The sequence below is a fragment of the Solanum verrucosum genome, unplaced genomic scaffold, assembly GCF_900185275.1.
Source record: "Solanum verrucosum unplaced genomic scaffold, falcon-dt-bn FXZP01000220.1, whole genome shotgun sequence".
In the NCBI taxonomy this organism is placed as follows: Eukaryota; Viridiplantae; Streptophyta; class Magnoliopsida; order Solanales; family Solanaceae; genus Solanum; species Solanum verrucosum.
The window spans coordinates 520,969-542,046 of record NW_026020308.1 but is presented as its reverse complement, the minus strand read 5'-3'; the positions used below and the strand labels follow the sequence as shown (position 1 = coordinate 542,046).

At 36.1% G+C, this 21,078-nt stretch overlaps 1 protein-coding gene across 1 annotated transcript in view; it reads left to right on the top strand.

Annotated features, from left to right (window-relative positions):
* LOC125835132 (DExH-box ATP-dependent RNA helicase DExH11) overlaps nt 1-21,078 on the top strand; it is a 130,419-nt gene that overhangs the window by 29,820 nt on the left and 79,521 nt on the right. The gene's annotated exons all lie outside the window — the stretch shown is intronic.

Here is a 21,078-nt window from a genome sequence, read left to right as displayed (position 1 = left end):
ATTTTAATTTTTCGCATATCAATATGATGAAAAAATACATCGTAAAATGTTAGTCAAAATTATTATCGTTTGACATCAAAAATGAAAACTATGACAATTAAAAATGGACGGAGGTAATTGAATTCACATAAAAATAAAATTATTTATTATATATACAAAGTACAATGAATACATCAAAATCATTGTATCTTACCAATTACATTTACGAATTCATATAAAAATAGTACAATGTATGTATATGATTCGTTGTAATAATTTTTTTTTGTTAAATGATTCATTGTAAAATAAATTCAAGAATTCAATGATTCATTATAAAGTAAATTCATTATACAAAATGTTATTGTTTCTTAATAATCAAATTATTATTTATTATATTTTTACTAAAAGCATCCAATGTATGATGGTGAGAATAAACTATATAAGCAACATAGGAAATTTCTTGAAACCACATTCAAAAATGGTTTCTCACTTGAAAGGTATCACAAAATCAACCATATATTTATATAGAGGTCTTCTAAAAATATATTATCTTATCGAAATGAGTGATTTTTTTCATTGACCCAAATTAGGACCGGAGGAAAATGCTGTCTTAGAAAGATTATTAATTTATCGAGTATTAATTTAGTGAGGTTAAACTGAACTTCTACTTTCTATTTGTTTGGCCATCCATAATGATCCACATGTCTCAACTTATGCGGCAACTTTGGGTTTCTTTAATTTAATTTTTATTCTTTGTATTAATTACTTATTTTCTTAAAAATATTTTAAGATTTATTAAAAATCAATTAATAGGGATAATATTGAAAATGGATCACTTATTTATACTCTTAAAAAAAATATTTACATTAAAATCTCACAAAATTAATGGTGAACCATTAAATATTAATATTTTGAGAGATTCCGTGAATGAAGGTTAATTTTGACTACATTAGAATCATTAATGTAACTTATTAATTTATATACTATATCTATCCACTTTTAATTGTCATATTGCACTTTTCAAAAGTCAGTTTGACTAATTTTTAAAGTTAAATTAGATTACATTGAGTGAGGAAAGGCTCAAAATAGTCCCTCATCTTTGGGTTAAGGCTCAAAGTCATCCTTCAGTTTTCACATGGAGCACTAATAGTCCCTCATGTTTGCAATATTGGTGCACTTTTGGTCCTCCTTCAAAATTTTGCCTATTTTTTAACATTGATTTTATCCATAACTTATGTATGATATGTTCAATCGTCATTTTATATATTTAGTAGAAATAATAACTCCATATGAGAGAATGTGAGAAGAAAAACATCTTGTTTTGTTTAGTAGAAATTGTATTGCAGGTAAAGTCGAGAGGTTCATCACGATAATTTCACGTGCAATAGTACAATTTTTTTTCTTTTCATCCAACATCATATGTTAAGATGTTCTTAGTTTAGCTGCAGTAATATTTCTACTGAACAGAACAATGTGTTCTTCTTATCACCTTCTCTCACATAGAGTTATTATTTATACTAAATATATAAAAAGACGATTGGACATTCCTTACATAAAATTGTGGACAAAATTAATGTTAAAAAATAGGCAAAAATTTTGAGGAGCCAAAAGTGCACCAATATTGCAAACATGAGGGACTATTAGTGCTCCATGTAAAACTGAAGGATGACTTTGAGCCTTAACCCAAAGATGAGGGACTATTTTGAGTCTTTCCTCTACATTGATTCGATATTTTAAATAAAAAATTAAAATATTCAAAAACTATAGGAAAAATACTATAAATTTCAATTTTTTGCATATCAATATGCTGAAAAAATATATTGTAAAATGAAAATTTGATAACTCCTACAAACCTTTTTTAAAAGTTTTCTTAAAAAGGTCTTTAAGAACATTGAGAAAAGTTTGAGACCGAAAAAAAAGGTGCTATATTACTACTATTTTCTTATTTCATTGCAATCATTCCTTTTATTCTTCTTCCAATTCCAATAGTATATATTTTTCTAATCTACCATATGGTAATTTACATAAACAATAGAGAATATGCAAGAATATGAAGTGTCATCTTTTATAAAGTTAAGTACGTATTAAGTTCTTTTGCTTTTCTTAAAAACATAACAGTTAGTAATAATATTGCTCTTCTTTGTCTTTATTTATTTTTTTGTTTTTATGAAGAGGTGTATATAGCACAATCATGCATGAACAAAATCAATATATTATGACATAAGAAAAGTAATAAAATTGTAAATGTCCTTTGATTTAGTTTTGTATTAATCTATTTAATTATTGAAGAAACCTTACCCCTATACAAGAACCAGGTTCTTGTACTTTTGTCACAACACAATAAAACAAAGATTTTATCGTGGAAACCTTTCTACTTCAAGGAAGGTAAAAATCACACCACAATCTTATTCACTTCAAGATTCATGTCCTTTTCAGGATTACAACTCAAAATGAACTAACTCTAGTACCTTTAACTCTCCAACGATTAACTATAATCGAACACTCTTCTTGTTACAATTCTCTCACAACTCTCTCTTAAATCTACCCCAAAGAAGTCAAACCCACTTCTTGTTGCAATTCTCTCAAGACTCTACTCCCCAAGAAGTAAACCCACTTCTTGTTACACAATCTAGAAATTATTACAACTCAATAATAAACCTAGAACAAAACAACAAAAACTAATAACTCTAGACTTTAATTGATCAGACTTCAACAATTCAATAGTTCAGAGTGGATCACAACTCGTGAACTTGGTCCCTACGTTGTTGTCACGAAGCCCTACGTTTTTTCTCTAGTAACTATTGCTCTCAAGATGATAAATTTCTTGAATATGCAATAGGTATTGTTCTGGCTTTGCTGGAAAATTCTCTCGATTTGTGTTTATGCAAAGACGACTTTTTTCCTTCAATGGCTTGAACCTTTTATAGAGTTTGATTTGCCTTCATCAAATTCTTTTCCTTCTTGAACTTGTCTATATTTACTTTTTTCCTTATTTGACTTGAATTGTTGCTTCTTTATTTCTTTCCTTATTTAACTTGAATTGCTACTTCTTTATTTCTTTCCATATTTGTTTCCTTCTTTTCCTTCTTTATTTCTGCACTTTTTCTTCTTTGCAGCAATCTCTCATAATAGTATAGGTCGTTTGCAGTCAGAGAACCTGGTTCACCTGATAGAGTACACATAAGACAACAAGTAGTGAACCATGTTCACATTATCAATCACCAAAACTACCTTATATGTTCTCCTACATCCCAACACTTATGTTACGTATTGCAGCAATTCGAGTTTGAGATATAAGCTACGCAAAGATGTCTTGTCAAGAAATCCCAAAGAAGCATTAGAAAATTATTTGTCAAATTTTCTGGAGTATATGAAAGCCGATAAATACAGTCTCTAAATTAAAGCAGATCGGAATCTATCTATATTTGTCTATATTGATCTGATTAATGATTAAGATTCAGATCTTCATTAAGTGTTAGCCTTAGTGGTTATGGATTACTTTTAGCGTCAAACAAACTTAATGTCTAAGACCTAAATGATTAAGATTAAGATGTTCATTAAGTGCTAGCCTTAGTGGTTATAAATTACTTTTAGAAGCAATATTTATTGTTGTAAAAACTTCTAACGGCAATTGAGTTAATGTCATTGCATCTAGAATCGCCAAAGGCTTTAGCAACATTTATATAGAGTGTTGTTTAACTATACTCATATTAATTATTTTAGTGAGATTTGAACCCTCACTAACTGAGCTACTAAGATACTCCAAATTCATTCTCATTTCATTTGGCTAGTTAGTTTCTTTTTTTCATGTACTCTGGCAATTGAAAATAAATTTGGCACAGAACCATTTATCTCAAGTACGGATGATGTTCCCTTAACAAAAGTTGATTCAGCCAAGTCAATTACCCTGCAGAGACAAGCTACTCTATCTTCACATTCTTTTTGTTTCTCATCAGGATCACTATCAGCGACGATTTAAGCCTCGGATTGGAGATGTGTAACCCATTCCTGACATTTGATGGCATCAGTGTATGAATACATTGTGTCATAACGAGCTCCATTCATGAATACCATTGTCCTTAGAACCAATCCTATGTCCATGTCACCTGAAAATGAAATGCCTCCAAATCCACCACTATATGGCCCTCGCCGACCCACATCTAACTAATCGATCAACTCCATCGCCTTAACCTGGATCATACATGAACAAAGAACATGACTATAAATAATTCCATAGTGTACAAATTTGTAGCAGTATGTTAAATCTAGAAATGAATGGAACTTTGACTTTGGTCCTTATAGTATTAAGACAAATAGATAAGCTTGTTTGGTTGGGGAACAAGTTATCCTCGGATTTGTAACATTTCCATAAAAATGAATTACCATCGAATTTAAAGTCGAGAGTGTAACCTTTGGTGCTCCACAGATGGTCCCAACAGGCAATACAACTCGCAGTTCATCCCAACAGGTTAAATGATCAAGTAACTCTCCTGACACCTGTAGCGGAAAAAATGCCATGCTTGTGAAGATTGTCTATGTTATATTCAAGGTGTTTTGATTATCCTCACAAATGCAGGGACCTAGTCAATGGCAGAGTGCTCTCGTCCACATTCAAATGGAGTACAACTGTAAAGTTATCATGTCAGGTGGTAGGTGAAAAGTGTAGCGTACTGCACCAATAGGAAGAGCGGACGAGACTGTATGTTTCAGTGGCTCACAATTGCAGGGACTCAGTCCGTGGCTGAGTTCGCTCGTCCAAACCTATAGTGGTGTACAGTAAAGCTGTCCTGTTAGAGGTTAGTGAGGCGTCAACCTACTACACCAATCAGAATTGACGAGGTTGTTTGTCCAATGGTCAATAACTCTTTATGGTTGACTTAGTCAACATGACAAATAACAAATTAAATCATTCATTCAAAAGGAGAGGGAGCCAGCAAGTCTTCTCAAGAACTCACTAAGAAAAGTTTGCAAGGGACCTGGTCCCATCAATACTGTGTATGTGAAAGGACGACAAGACAACTGTCAGAAAAGTTTCCATTTCTGATGTGGTAAGTGCACGTCTTTCTAGAGAGACAAGCTCTCAGCCAATGGGGGGTCCCAAAGAGTTTGTGTTCATTTTGATATAATCCCTCAACACAAAACACAAACTTAAGATTTGGCAAACAAAACTTGGATTTTCTCTGAAAATTCACAAGCTTGAAAAGAGAAGACCATCTTCAAGGAAGAACACTACTCATATCAACAAGGGACCAGATAGAATATTGAAGCGTCTTGTTGTATTTAGAATTGTGTATTTTATGTGCTTAAATTGTAAATCTATTCCTATATTATAAAGGAATTAGAATTTTCGTTCTGTTCATCTAAAAGTCTAAGTTAGTTAAGGGTAACTTATTTAGTGGGCAGTGTTGTATCTGCATAGTCAAATTCTAAGTTATCTAGAGTTAGATAGCTCAGTGGGCAGTATGGTATCTGCTTTGTTGCTTTCTTTGTGGTAGAGTTACTACATTGAGGGGGAAGGGATTTAGAGGTAAATTCCTAGATTGCAAGGAGTTGTAATCTGAATCGTAGCTTCGTTTGAGTGAAATGGAATTTGGGTTGAAAAGCGTAAGGATATGTCGTGGTTTTCACCGCCCTTGAGCAAGGGGGTTTCCACGTAAAACTCTTGTGCCTGTTTTACATTGTGCTATTTATTTTCAGTACATTTACTTTTGCATTGTTATTTTGTCGAGGGACCTGGTCCCGAGATCACTAGTAGGCGCATACATTCCAACAATTGGTATTAGAGATTGGGCTCTCTATTTGGTTAACACCAAGAGAGAGATTCCTGAAGAAAATGACGACACCAGTGAGCGTGCAAATAAGTTAGTCTCCCACAAGACCTCCTTTTTTTTAGGGTCAGTTCTATATACACTGGAGGATTAGAATGAGAGTCTATCTCATGGTTGAGGATATTGAAGTGTGGGACGTGATATGTGAAGGTCCTTATGTGCCAACCATGGAGTTTAAGGTTGGAGAGATCACAAGAGTCATTCCCAAAACTAGAAAACAGTATGATGACTCTGACAAGAAACTAGTTCAGAAAAATCACAAAGCCAGGAAGCTACTTATGTGTAGCATTGGAATGAATGAATACGATCTGATCTCATCGTGCGAATCAGCCAAAGAAATCTGGGATTTGCTGAGAGATACCTATGAGGACACTGAGGAAACAAGGAAATCTGTGTTAGATTTCTTTACTTCTCAGTTCAAAAGTTTCACCATGAAAGAAGGTTAACATGTTCATGATATGTGCACAAGATTCTCCACCATTACAATAGAGCTCATGCTCCTTGAAAAACCAGTACCCATGTGCAAGCAAGTCTCCAAGATACTGGAAATTCTTCCAAATCTTCAACAAATGATTGTGTGACCAACAATGAGACAAGAGAGCCTGAAGTAGTGACATTGTGTATACTATTTGAGCATCTTCAAGATCATGAGATGCATAGAAAAGGGAAGGGTATCATTCTCAAGGGCGAAGACATGAGGGCAAATTTGATTGGTGGTGCTGATCAAGGGAGAGATGCAAAAAGGGATGAATCACTAGCTTTCAAGGTGTCACAATGTGAAATTAATGAAATAGATGAGACCATGGGTTATTTCCCTCAAAGTTTTCAAAAAATCGTGAGTGAACGTGGAGGTTTCATGAAGAAAGAAAATCACAATGGTGCTACAGGCTCCAGTAACGTGTGTTACAAGTGTGATCAACCAGGTCACTCCATTAGAGATTGCTCTATGCACAAAGCTGACCATAGATAATATGTCAAGTTTGGAGAAAGTAAACACAAATAGGGGGACCTAGTCCGTGACAAGCCAAGCAGAAGAGAAGCCTTTTTTCAAGCAGTGAAGAAGGATATGGCTGCATGGGAAAATTCCTCAAGTGATTCAGATGACTCTGAACACTCAGATGATGCTTTCATGGCACAGTCAGATGAGGAAGATGCTGATGAAAAGGTAACCCTATCATACTTCAAGCAAAACTTGAATAGTTTTTCTACCAATAAATTGAGAAATCTAGTTGTTGTACTACTTGATTTGATAAGTGAGCTAACAACTGAGAATGATCTCATGAACAATATTCTATACGTCTCTCGAGATGGAAAATATGCTTTAGTTGCCCAAATATCATATATTGAAAATCAAATGGTTGTTCTAGAAGCTGAAAATCTAGAACTGAAGGAAAAGATGAAAGGGGTAACTAATACAGTTTTTAAAGGAAAGAACGAGGCAAGCAGCTTGCAGCTGGAGCTTGAAAATAAGTTGCATACTGCTGAAATGAAGATGAAATTGGCTTTAGAAAGAAACCTTGAGTTGGAGAGGGACCTGGTCCGTGTAAAAGAGGAACTTGAAAAATCCCTCAAATGGACCAAATTTTCTAATATTCTTACAAGTCTAATTGGTCAAGGCAACAATAGTAGAAGAGGGCTGGGGTATGAGAAGATAGAGTTATCATACAATCCTTACAGCAAAAATGGTTCTGATGCTTATACTCTGCTATGAGTGTATTGTGGTCGAGATGGACATCCTAAGAAAGATTGCCCAGTTTTAAAAAAAATGAAGGAAATGTGTCAAACTATTCCAAACAGAGAATTAGACTGAAGAAGGGAATCGGTCCTGCTTTAGAAAGAAACCTTGAGTTGGAGAGGGACCTGGTCCGTGTAAAAGAGGAACTTGAAAAATCCCTCAAATAGACCAAATTTTCTAAGATTCTTACAAATCTAATTGGTCAAGCCAACAGCAACAGAAGAGGGTTGGAGTATGAGAAGATAGGGTTATCATACAATCCTTGTAACAAAAATGGTTCTGATGCTGATAATCTGCTATGTATGTATTGTGGTCGAGATGGACATCTTAAGAAAAATTGCCCAGTTTTGAAAAAAAATGAAGGAAGTGTGTCAAACTATTCCAAACAGAGGAATAGACTGAAGAAGGGACCTGGTCCTGCTTTTGGTCCAGAGTTGAAAAAACCAGCCTGCCTTACTAAACAAAAGATTCTCCCATCACCCTGTTATCTGCTTACTGGGAACTCCACCTCAAATTGGTTCCCAAGGCTAACAAGTGATTTGCTATGCAAGTGAGAGGAGGTAGCATCAGTTAGTGTTGGTTTATTAATAGCGAATGCTCAAAATACATGACTGAGAAAACTGCAAAACTTCCTCTCTCTCAAGGCACTTCAAGGTGGAGGTGTCTCATTTGGAGATGGCAAGAAATGGTATATTTTTTGTGTAGGCATGTTTGGAAAATCTATAGAACACACTATTGAGGATATGTACAACATCAATGGTAGAAGTACATTCTTTCAAGTGTTTCACAGATCTGTGATGAACAAAATGAAGTTAAGTGCTTGTGAGAAAAATGGGTTTTCACAAACTTGCTCTCTCGGGTGATAATCTTGACTTAAAAGAGACGCAAAAGCATGTATATTACTAATTTGAACTCTGCTCGTAGTAACAATCTCACTCTCCTTTGTGGTCAAGGTGAGATTACTCATCAATGACTAAGGAGACTCGGCCATGTGAAAGCTCCTCTACTTAACAAACTTGTGTCAAAGGATCTGGTCCTCGGTCTGCTCAAAATAAAATATGTAGATGACAAAGTTTGTGATGCTTGTGTTAAAAGAAGCAGATCAGACCACCCTTCAAGTGAAATATGCAGGCTTTTAATCTTTTAAACAACTTTCAGGCTGAAGTGGTGAATACTACATGTTTTGTGACCAAAGTGATGATATTGAGAATTTTGATTTCAATATTGATGAAAGAATAGTTGTGGTGCACTGTTCTTCCTGCAAGGCTTATCGGGTGTATAAAAAGGTGGTCATGTGATTTTTGATGAGTCTGGAAGAATTGAGAAGTTGCAAGAGAAAGAAGTTTCTGAGATGGAAAGGTTGCTTCAGAATTAGAGAGACGGTCTAAATAGTGAGCTTGTTAAAGAACGTCTTCTTCATGAATCCAACAATCTCAAGGAAGCTGATGTAGATGATAAACTTGATAAAGGACCCGGTCCTGTAGACAGTGCTGAACGAATATGATGCAGTTCAAACTTATAATGTGAATTTTTAAGGTGAGAATGAAGAAGTTGATCAAGCTCAGTTTGAAAAAAACAAAGTATGACACTCGATTCCCCAACAAGCTAATAGGTTGTCCAAGTTCCTCTTCAACAATGGCTTCAAAAGAGGTAAAATTGACAAAAACCTCTTTTTGAAATCACAAGGAAAGGAATTACTGATCATTCAAGTGTATATCGATGATGTCATCTTTGGAGCAACCTTTTGAATTGTTGTGTGAAGAGTTTGCCGCATTCACGGGTAGTAAGTTCTAAATGAGCACGAAGGGAGCTTTCTTCCTAGAGCTACAGATTCAGCAAACCTTTAAAGGTACCATCGGTTGTCCAGAAAAGTACATCAATGAGCTGCTCAAAAGTCTTAACATACTTGAAATCAAGACAATGTTAAAAAAGGGTAATGTTATCATGAAGTTTTGCAAAATGGAAGATCAAATGGCTGACATCTTCACCAAAGCCCTGAGCAAGGACCAGTTTGTCAAGAACATGTATGTACTCATAGTGACTTAGCTGAAGGGAAGAAGATAGCACATCATGATCAGGGCAATTGATGTCTCAACAAAGACAGGGACATGGTACCAGGTCAGAGAAGCTGCTGAAAATGTTTCATGTTATGGATGCCTGGTGTCACGACCCGAGAGCACCCCCAAGTCGTAACATGCGTATTCGACCTCTCGGAGGTCTCATACAAGCCCTTAACATTCATCACATTAGATATGTAAAATAGTGCGGAATTAAAAACTCTTTAAATAAAATCCCATAAGACTCAAAGGTCACTTTTAAAACATCATTCAAAAGTACACAAGCGGAATACTAAGTCTCTTAGCCATCTTAGACATAAACATGAAAACATACTAGGGACACGCCCCTTTACAATCAAAAGAAGTCTATTAAGTCTATTACAAGAATCTTATCATAAAACTAGAATAGAAAAGTCTTGCCCTCGACATATGAGGACATACCACAAAATCTAGAAAGAACTTCAAATCCCAAGATACTACAAAACCCGCTCACTTGCCGGAACCTACACTTGTAGAAAATAGAGAAATATGGAATTAGCACAATTAAGTACTAAGTATGATGACCATGCAAAAACATGCCAAAACGGACATTTACAAGGAATAAATGCTTTCATATTATTTTGATAAAACCTTCACTTCACAAGTATAAGAGACATAATACAAGTCAATGTTCACATATAAAACCATAGCCAACAATATACATACTCAACATATATGCATATACAACCCATGCTTAACTTTAAAAGAACACACACCATTTCATTACCGTAGGACCTCTACCTAATATAACCTTAAGACACACTTGAGTGAGACAAGAAGTGACCGCCCATACAACCTCTTCAAGCACACTTAAGTGTTCCTCAAGATTGCCTTAGATAAGGAAATTTCCTTTATAACATAACATCAATAGACCAACATTCTTTAAGAAACCATTTAGGAGACATTCAAGCACATAAGGGGACTTTCACATAATAGTTGTTAGACTTAGGGAATTCACTTTAGTATTTTCAAAGCCTACTCGTGCCATGTGTAGATAGCATCCCATACTACTACCTACACGTTGTAGAACCTATCCAATAACTAGAGTGCATATCCCACATGATGGGAATAGGCATAACCGACATAGACCATACTAGCTAGGCATGGAATCCGGAGTCTATCCTACTCCGTAGAGGTTGTTCTACTTGCCAAAGGTAGAACTAGTAAGCAACCCATGTAGGCACATGGTTTAGGGGATGTCTAAGGAAGTTCATTGTGCCTAATCTCATACTCAACTAGGCCACCTTCCTAACCACATCCACTCGGTGCTAGCATTGTTTCCCATAGAGTATTCAATCACATATGTACTTAGAGAGGGTTCATTTTCTAGTTCAACCAACTCATAGTACCTCTTCCCAAGAAAGGCCCCATCTCTAAGTCATGGCCAATCAAGGTTCATAAGGATAGCTCATTTGACTTTCTTAGATAAGGATTTTCATGCCGTTCCGGCTCCATCCATCTCTAAGTCTATCATTTCATTCAAGAAGGGAACTTCGCCCTAAGGCCCATCCTTCAAGGTTATACATTTACTTAGGAAAGCTAGACTTATGAAAGGGCACCATTTCTTAGTTTTGCCGATTCAAGTCTTGGCCTAGAATTCCTCTTTTAGCATTTATAGAAAGGGCACCATTTCTTAGTTTTGCCGATTCAAGTCTTGGCCTAGAATTCCTCTTTTAGCATTATATAAAGGGCACCATTTCTTAGTTCTAGCCCACTTCACACATTCATGCATTCAAGACTTTAAGTAACAAGGAGAGACACTTTAGTCTACCAACCAAGTCACAACATTATCATCTAAGGATACTTCATAATCCAACATCATTTCATAGATACATCATGAGAAAAATCATACTTTAAATCATAATGCTATCCACTTTACATAGGATCATCACAAGATCACATAAACTCATTCACATAATACCTTCACACATAAAGCTTCACATAAAACTTTACATATAGCTTCATATAGGACTTTACATATAGCCTCATTTATATATATAATATACAATACAATAACACTTTGTACAAGATCACATTATAACTATAAGAATACCTTCACATAGTACAATAACATTTCATAACTTGATAACACTTTAATTCAATAGATAATGCATTCAAGTCCATGTTCATAATACATTCCATAATTAAACACCTCCACCATAAGTGGATCAAACTAAGCAAGAACAATTTTATCCATAATAAGAGATTAAGCCAACTTACCATCCTCCAAAGCCATAATCAACAACACTCAAGTCTCAACCATTTTACTTACCACAAGAGAATTCATCCATAACTTGCCCATAAGGCCACAACTTTCAATTCATCCATACATCATCAATTCATCATAGATAGATGTAGAAAATCATAAGAGTCACTAATACAATCCAATCCAAACACAATTTCATAAACTTTGAATCATAAGCAAAAGACCCACTTCATAAGCAAATTTAGGAATTTAGGGAAAACATGGGTTCTTCAAGGAATTCCATACGAAATCATCTTAAAAAAAATATTAATTCATCAATATCATGGCTTAGAAAACGTTTTGCCAATGAACCCATGCTTAGATTAGAATTTGAGATTTTTGTTCTTTGAAACACTTTTGAAACCCTTTTGATTGGACTCCTTGAAGGAAAGATTCATCAAGGATCAAGGGTCACCATACCTCTAAGTTGAAAGCCCACAAAAAATTGAAGAAGAAAGAACTCAAAATCTTCAACCCTAGCTCCAACTTCTTCTTCTTCTTCTTCCTCTCTTCTTCTCTTCTTCACTCAAGAACCCTAACTCTTACTCTTTTAAAATGGAACAAAAATGATCCACAATCAGCCTAACACAATAATATAACCTCAAAAGAAAAGATTTGTGAAATGACCAAAATGCCCTTAAATTTCCGGACAGACTCCTTGCCAACTGCCCAACTTTCAAAGGGCATAACTCACTGATTTCCCACACTTAACCAAATTTCCAGGTTTTGAACTTAGCCAATTTCCAGATTCAGAACTTTTTTTCCAAAAGTGACTACTTCCAATTTATGCTTAAACTTTAAAAATTCATACGTTAGGCTCTAGTTTCACCTATCTATTTTTAGGGTCTCTACACCTGGACAATTCATACTCTCATGGGCACTAACTTAAAGCTGGATGTTGATGAACTTGGTTCAAATATTCCACTCTTGTACAAAGGAATCACATTTTGAGGACTGCTAAGAGAATACGAAGACACTTGAAGAAAATTGGGACCTGGTTCTATTATGTCCATCAGGAGACTTTTTTATTTGGAGGAACATGTGATGCTGATTATGCTGAGTATCAAGTCGATAGAAATACTACCTCAGGATTGGCTTATGTTCTAGGCTGATTTCTCACTCATGGGGAACTAAAAGGCAAGATTAATTTAGTTGCTCTTTCAACAACTCAGGCAGAGAATGTAGCAAGTCCAGCTTGATGTGCTCAACTCTTGTGGACCAAGAAGCATCTTGAAGCTCCTATTAGACCTCGCTGAGCTAATCAAACTGATGTTGGGAATGCTGAAACCTTCTTAAATGGATTATTCCTGAAGAAATCAACTCTCTCATGACTATTGATGAGTCCGAGATTTGGACTCATTTAGGGCTTTATTTGTATAGGTTTAGTGTCCTCAAATGTTCATTTAGTGTCAATAACCGATGAAAAGTCCTTGATTTTCAAGAATATGGACTAAGGAGTAAAGCATGGACACAAACTTGCAAAATGAACAAAGCGAGATGAAAAAAAGAAGAAAAGAGAGCCTGGTGATCGCCAAGTCCATTTGGCGACTCGCCGAGTGACCTCAATGATCGCCTAAAGTTCTAGAGCGCTAAGCCCAGAAGGAGAAAATCAAGTTGGCGAGAGAAATGGGCAGTCGGCGGATGGCCGAGTGGTTCCACGATACAGTGTTAGATCGCCCAAAGTTACAGATTTAAAAGATGCTGAAGGTCGAGACAAAAAGGCGATGAAATTGGCTAAAGGACGCATCTCCGAGTTGATCGGCGAGCCCGACTTACTGCGCCAAATGGCTCTTCGTAGCATATTTTTGGCGGCTATAAATACATTTTTGAACATTTAGTTTGAGAGCTTTATCAATATCTGATAAGGATTTTTTCATCTGGAATTGAGAGTTTTGAATTGAGAGACAAGTTTTCCTTAGCTTTGAAGAATTGAAACTTTTCATTTTTGAGAAATTGAAAGTGGGTATTTGAGATTCTTAAATTTGGACCTTTGTAAATATGAAATTAATCTTACCTAGTTAATGGAAACACAATTTGGTAACGATTTTTATCTTTTTATGATGTCTAGCTAAAACTCCAATTCTTGGTGTGTGATTATGTGATTATGGGTTGATTTAGCTAATGGGTGTTGCTAATTGTTAGTGTAATTGTTTTTTAGAAGTGAGTTTAATCATTTATTGTGGGTTAATTTAGGAATTGCAGTTGCAAATATGATTCCACCTTTATGTTCTTGGCTAGTGAGAGAGAGAGAGAGGTTTTAGAACTAAGGTATTTGAATGATGGTCGGTGGGTATTGGGTTAGCCTTGGTCCAGCTCGAGAGAGTGAATCCTAAACCTTTTTCCACACATTCAGCTCGAGAGAGTGAATCCTAAACCCTTTTCCACACATTCACCTCGAGAGAGTGAATGGACTAAGGTGTGGGCGGTTCTTATTTTGCATGTTTATCGATGTTTAAGAGAAATTGACTTAATTCTGGGTAATTTGTTCGAGAGAAAGTTTATCCCCTCTATAGTCTAGCTTACTCACTGATTTTCAGTTGTTTTCTAATAGGTGCAACTACCCATTTGTCTATAATAGTCTGTAATCGAATCACATCCTAAGAACCCGTCTCATTATTGTTATTTTTGGTGTTATTTGCTGTTGTTTGGAGTTGTTAATTTCACAACCAAAACCCCCATTTGACATTAGTGTAATCCCCTGATTTAAATTATGTTTTCATTTCATAATGTCTATTCCTATGATTGATTTGAACTTATTAGTACTTACCTATTGAATCTTAAGCACGTACCACTCTCTGTGGGAACGATCCTAACTCACTTAGTTGGGTTATATACTGACTAGCGATCATTGACACTTGGAATTGGAAGAAGCGTCCTTGAAACGTTAATCAACTATGCAAAGGGAGCAGGTATCCTTACTTTTCAGTTATGTATGTTTTAGCAAATTCAGTCTCATACCTTCTGTAGGTATACACACATGGAAAAATGGGCTGAAGGAAAAGGGAGGTTAGGACAGATCTAGGCAATCACATTCAAACTATAGAGAGGGACCCGGTCCGTTCTCAAAGGTTAGCACTCTTAACATTGCAGTTCGAATTATGCATCAGAACCGTTGCAATTGCCACATGTCTGTCATTCAGGTATCTGACCGTTGTCCCATCATTTGAGTACCAAAATGACACTTCCTTTCACTTCATTTATACTCCATATTTCTTTTCAAATTCCCTTCCAAAATCAGAAATTTTCAAAACCTTCTTTTTCTCTTTTCTCAAAAAACACTTCAAATGGTTGAACCCTTTGCTCTTACTGGATAATTTCTGATGAATATGTTTTTACGTGTGAAGAGGGACCAGGTCCTACAAACAGAAAGAAGAATGTGGAAAAGATGATGTTTAAAAAGGAAGAGGTTGAAATTCTGAGAACTCAAAGTTTTCTGACTAGGAGGGTGTCTGACCTTAAAACAAATTAAAAAAAATGAAATGGTTCCTCAGTTATTGATCCATTCATCTCAGAGGCCTTGAGTAAGTTTGATTCTACCAATCTTTTTGTCATGAGAAACTCAGGCTTGCGTTGGAAGCTATGATAGTTGTTATTGCTAACAGGGATATCAAAATGGTTTGTCTTAAGGCTCAGCTTCCGAAACAGCACAATCAGATGGGCCAGGTTGAAAAAAAAATTGGCAGCCCTGAAGGTTCAACGTTAAGCCTGGGCAACAAAGAATGTAAGCTTCAAGAGAGGCTTTTGAAATACCATGCTAAGGTATATGTTCTACTAATTTTATTCTTTCAATCCATTGCCTCTAAGTCATCCCTTCTTTTCCTAACTTTCTATGTCAGTCCTCATTCTTTTTTTTCTATCAAAACTGAGTGGGCATTGATCTGGTTTTCATTCGTAATCATATCGCAATGCTTTAATGGCTGATCTTTCATTTATGGATGAAAAATGTCTTATTTCTACTGACTTGTCTCATTACTTTATGCATCTTTACTCATGCTCAGTGTTTCCCAAGTGGCCATGCATTTGCTTGAACTATATTTCTGTCAACTTGGTTTACTGCTTTAACTCTTTTTTATAATGTCAAAAGGGGGGAAATTGTTAAGGTATGAGATCAATTATGTTAGCTACTTGAAGAAAACATGATCATGTCGATAGGGGGAATCTTAAGGTATGACATCAATAAGGTTAGCTACTTGAAGAAGACATGGTCATGCCGAAATGGGGAATCAATGCTAGCTACTCGTAGAGGACATGGTCATGCCAGTAGGGGCAAGAAGTTGAACAAGCTTGTCATCATCAAAAAAGGGGAAATGTTATTTTGATGTTTTGCTGATTTGACAAACCTCGGGGATGATGAAACTCTAGTTACCTGAAGAGTTCTTGTTGAAAGGGGAAACTGGTGAATAAGTTTGTTATCATCAAAAAGGGGGGGAAATGTTATTTTGGAGCTGATATTAAGTTTTGATGATTTAACAAACTTAGAGATCTAACAAGAAACCAGATTGTTGTTACAGGGACTGATGACAGTGAAATGAATGAATAAACTCAGTGTGAGGAATATTTGTATGTCATCATCAAAAAGGGGGAAATGTTATATTCTAGGTGTTTTGATGATCCTCACAAATGCAGAGACCTGGTCCCTGGCAGAGTGCTTTCGTCCAAATTCAAATGGAGTGCAATTGTAAAGTTGTCATGTGAGGTGGTAGGTGAAATGTGCAACGTACTGCACCAATAGGAAGAGCGGACGAGATTGTCTATTTCAGTGGCTCACAATTGCAGGGACCCGGTCCCTGGCTGAGTTCGCTCGTCCAGATCTATAGTGGTGTACAACTGTAAAGCTGTCCTATTAGAGGTTGGTGAGGCATCAGCGTACTACACCAATCAGAATGGATAAGGTTGTTTGTCCAACTGTCAATAATTATTTATGGTTGACTTAGTCAACATGAAAAACAACAAATTAAATCATTCATTCAAAAGGAGAGGGAGCCAGCAAGTCTTCTTAAGAACTCACTAAAAAAGGTTTGCAAGGGACCTGGTCCCTTCAAGACTGCGTATGTGAAAAGACGACAAGTCAGGTGTCAGAAAAGCTGCCACTTCTGATGTGGTAGGTGCACATCTTTCCATAGAGAGAAGCTCTCAACCAATGGGGGTCCCAAGGAGTTTGTGTTCATTTTGATATAATCTCTCAACACAAAACACAAACTTAAGATTTGGCGAACAAAACTTGGATTTTCTCTGAAAATTCACAAGCTTGAAAAAAGAAGGTCATCTTCAAGAAAGAACACTACTCATATCAACAAGGGACCAGATGGAGTACTGAAACGTCTTGTTGTATTTAGAGTTGTGTATCTTATGTGCTTAAATCATAAATTTATTCCTATATTACAAAGGAATTAGATTTTTTGTTCTGTTCATCTAAAAGTCTAAGTCAGTTAAGGGTAACTGATTTAGTGGGCAGTGTTGTATTTGCTTAGTCAAATTCGAAGTTATCTAGAGTTAGGTAGCTTAGTAGGCAGTGTTGTATCTTCTTAGTTTCTTTCTTTGTGGTAGAGTTACCACATTGAGGGGGAAGGGATTCGGAGGTAAATTCCTAGGTTGCAAGAAGTTGTAATCTAAATCGTTGCTTCATTTGAGTGAAATGGAGTTTGGGTTGAAAAGCCTGTGAGGACAGGTCGTGGTTTTCACCGCCCTTGAGCAAGGGAGTTTCCACATAAAACTCTTGTGCCTGTTTTACATTGTGCTATTTATTTTCCGCACTTTTACTTTTGCACTATTATTCTGTCGAGGGACCTCATCCCGAGATCACTGGTAGGCACATACATTCCAAAAATTGGTATCAGAGCTTGGGCTCTCTATCTGGTTAACACCAAGAGAGATTCCTAAACGAAATGACGACACCAGTGAGCGTGCAAAGTATTTAGTATCCCATAAGACCTCCTCTTTTTTAAGGTCAGTTCTTGTAATGACTCAGAAACTAGTAGGTGAAACTAGAGCCTTATAAGTGTGTTGATGAATTTGATGTGGGGTTTTATGTTGTAAAATGGTTTCCCAAACTTCGGTTGAGGGGTTTAGGGGGAAAGCATCAAGGTATGAAAACCCCCCAAGGACAACCCAAGGGTCCTCGAGGAGGACCCTAAAGCCTAACCTCCGAAGCTCCCCAGAAGTACCCAAGTTGTCAAAAATTTGTGGGCTACGAATGAGACCTACGCACCGTAGGTCCATCCACGTCTCATTGGGGTGGTCCGTAGGTCAAGGGCCCCAAGTGGTGAGTTTCTGACCCAAACCACGGACCTATAGGATAAAGCGGAAGCCCACCTACGATCTATAGGTCACCACTAAAAGTCTGTCTAAGACTCGGCCAAGGTAAGAGTAGGTTGGTAAATTCCTAATTAATTAGTTATGGGTTAGGGACGGTTTATATTGTTTTATTAGAGTTATTTAAGGCTTTTTCAACTATTAAACACCTTTTACAAATCATTATTCCCAAAACTTAAAAATAGAAACCACCATCTACAAAAATCTTCTCTCTAGAAACTCCATTGAAGAAAAAGATCAAGATCAAGGTTTGGAGCTCAAGAATTCATCTTTCTCTCTCAATTTCGTGGATTTCCTTCAAACAAGGTATGGTAGTCTTCATCCATGGTTAGTTTCCATCCAATGAGCCCTCTCAAAACATGATTTCAAAGTTTCCAAAATCCCCCAAAAGTTAGGGTTTCAATCTAAGCATGAGTTCAACTTCAAAACATTTTCAAAGATTTTTTAACGATGAATTATGATTTAATTGAGGAATTTATGTTGATTTATGATGAAATTTCCCCATGAACCCATGATTCCCCCAAAATACTAAATTGTAAATTTGTGATTGATTGATTGATTGATTATGGAAGCATGTGAAGAGATGAAGTCTATATTGATTTAGTTTATTGAATTATGTAATTATTCATGCCTAAATTGTAGTAATATAGGTGTGTTGGTGAATTGTGATTCATGGTCTTGAAGGGCAAAGTATGAAGAAGTGATGTATGATCATGATGTTATGTATATGCTTGTGATTTCAATGAAAGTAATGTGATCATGTCTACAATGCAATTGTGTTATTATTGAAAGGTTGTTCTCAATTATACACTTATGAATGATGATGATAGAATGTGATAGGTTTCTTAAATGTAATGTTACATCTTGAATAGGTAGGCTTAGGGCATCCTCTTTTTGTGTAAATGAAAGTAATGTTGATTGATGTACCTTGAATTGGTAGGCTTAGGGCATCCTCTCATTGTGTTACTAGTATATCTTGACTTAATGAACATTGAATCATTAGACCTAATGGTGGCATCCGTTTCATAAATGATTAATGAACTATTCTAGGCTTTGTCTTGAATAGGTAGACCTAATGGTGGTAGCCCTTTCATAAATGATTAATGAAGTATTCTAGGCTTTGTCTTGAATCGGTAGACCTAATGTTGGTATCCCTTTCATGTATTGAATAATGAACATTGAATCGGTAGACCTAAGGTTGGTAGCCCTTTCATAATCGATTAATGAAGTATTCTAAGGCTTTGTCTTGAACCGGTAGACCAAATGGTGGTAGCCCCTTCATGATGAGTCTATGAACGAATGTATTGATAAACTTTGAATCGATAGACCTAATGGTGGCCCTTTCTTGAGGAATCAATGAGCTATCCTAATAATGTACCTAGAATTGGTACACCTAATGGTGATGGCCCTTTCATGTGTAATGTACTTTGTGTCGGAAGACCTAATGTTGGTAGCCCTCTCAAGTACAATAATGTTAATGTGAATGAACTACTTTATGGGAATGGTAAGATGGAAGTTTTCCCTACGTTAAGTCAGGTTTCAATGAACAACTTTCTTATCCCAAAACTATGTGCCCACAAAGGTATAGCTGGTGGATCCACCTAAGCTAAATTACCGGTTCTACCCTAGGCAAGTAAACCAAATCTTTACTGTGTGGCTCACGACACCGGATTACATGATTTGCTCCCATAGTCTATGTCGGTTAGGGCTTTTTCTCATCATGTGAGATGCATGCTATGGTTACTCAAGGGGTTCTATGAAGTGTGGGTGGTAGTATGTGATGACATTCATGCATTGTACGAGTAGGCTTTGAGAGGGCTATGGTGAGTTTTTTAATGTCTTAATGACTAATGAATGAATGTGCTCTTAATGAAGCTAATGAGAATGTTGACTAAAAGGCTTAATGTAATGATGAATGTTTTACTTGGAAATGTTATTATGAGTTACTTTCCTTGTCATGACTTATGAAATGTTTATGTTCCTTATGCATGAGTATTGTCTAAAGATGAGTATGAAGAATGGTAAGTTCATCTATGGTGGCCTCAAAGTGGTACTTAGTGGGAATAGTAGTATGGGATGTTATTCTTACATTGCACAAGTATAACTTAGGGTAATCTAAGGTGATGGTCCTAATGTGATGTAATGGCTTATATGTTGATTATGTTTGTGTCTTATGCCTTTTTATATTAATGTTCATGATGGTTCTTAAAAATTGGCATATGCATTGTTTTCAACCAAAATGACATTTTTAAGCATGATTTTTGCATGGCTATCATACTTAGTACATATTTGTGCTAACCCATATTTCTTCTATTTTACTACAAGGTGTAGGTTCTGGCATTTGAGGTGATTCCTTCTAGTCGAATATTTGATTGATTTCTCCCAAAGCTTGTGGTATGTCCTCATGAATCCGAGGACAAGTGCTTTATTGATGTTTCATGTCTTTCAGTGTACCAGATACTTTTAGACTTTCTATTGTAAAGGGTCGTGACCCTATTTTGAGACCTCGATTGTATTAGATGGCCATGTGAGACTATGTTTAGACTTCCGTTGTTTTAAATAAAGGTTTTAGATTGAATGGATTAAAAGTTTTAAATTACATACCATTTTACTTATGTCTTATGTTATGAATGCCATGAGGCTTGTATGAGACTTTTCGGAGTCTTGTACGTCGTGCCACGTCTGGGGTGTAGGCTTGGGTCGTGACAAACATGGTATTAGAGCACAAGATGTTGGGATGGTTTTTAGGATGATGTATCACAAGTAACGTCTAGTAGAGTCTTGTTCATGAGCGTGAAACAAGTCACATTTATAAATAAGAGGCTATAAGATGTTAGGAAATTTCACTTCATTACTCCAAGTCATGCCATAGAGTTTAACTCT